The sequence below is a fragment of the Chrysochloris asiatica genome, unplaced genomic scaffold (genome assembly GCF_000296735.1).
Source record: "Chrysochloris asiatica unplaced genomic scaffold, ChrAsi1.0 scaffold00188, whole genome shotgun sequence".
Taxonomy (NCBI): Eukaryota; Metazoa; Chordata; class Mammalia; order Afrosoricida; family Chrysochloridae; genus Chrysochloris; species Chrysochloris asiatica.
Genome location: NW_006408706.1, coordinates 4752812 through 4754002, shown reverse-complemented (window position 1 = coordinate 4754002; position 1191 = coordinate 4752812).

The following is a 1191-nucleotide window of genomic DNA, read 5'->3' as shown; positions in this document are numbered from 1 at the left end:
GCACCTGACAACAACAATGTTCTGATGCATTAAACCTTACATTCATCTGTTAGTCTACCCTTCTGTATTTCTCAAAATGGCTACTTGAAGCCCTTCATAATGTTTGGGCCACAGAACATTTTTCTCTCCAACTGCCAGCACATTGGACTTCACCTGGTTAACTCTTCCTGATATTTTGACTTTCAGTATAACAAACATTTCTTTAAGCATCTAACAATAACAACAACAAAAATATGATCTCAAATATCATGTACATTCTTTGCAGCATTTGTCACAGTTTCAAATTACATCTGTTCATGTGGATAATGTTTCTCAATCCAATCATATGAATTTTCTTCATAATTGGTCAGAATATACTTTATATGATGGTTCGGGAAGAGATGCTATATGGAATTTGGTGAAGTGGACCCTAAATAACAGTGATTCGTGTCACATTTGTGTTTCCATAGTTGTCTATTCCAGTGAATACATTTTGTTGTAAAAGAAAATCTTAATTCTAGTCTGGTTTACCTTGTTTTCATTTGATTCAATAGCACAGCTTTAAAAAAAAAAAGCAATACAAAAGTTATGATTACATTTTTTTTTTTAAATACACTTCACCTGTTCTAGATAAAATATAGTAAAGAGAAAAGGAAATTAAGTATCCTTGGGCAAAATGCTCGCAAATTATTTGACAGGCAGGTTCTTGATATCTGAGAGAGAATGAATATCAGTACTCAGTATCCGGCTGATTTAGTCACTTATCTATTTAGGTTATATTGCCATCATGTGGTGAAGAAGAGATATTTAAATGCCAATAGACAACATTTTTGGAAGTTGTCAAAAATGAAATGGAATGCAAAAACATCAATATCTTAGGCATTAGTGAGCTGAAATGGACTGGTATTGGCCATTTTGAATATGACAACTATGTGGTTTACTATGCTGGGAATGAAAATTGAAGAGAAATGGTGTTGCATTCATTGACAAAAAGAACATATCCAGATCAGTCATGAGGTACAATGTTGTCTGTGATAAGATAATATCCATGTGCCTACAGGGAAGCCCAGTTAATACCACTATTATTCAAATTTACGCACCAAACACTAATTCCAGTGAGGAAGAAATAGAAGAATTCTACCAACTTCTTCAATCTGAAATTGATCAAACAGGCAATCAAGATGTATTGGTCATTACTGGTGATTGGATTGC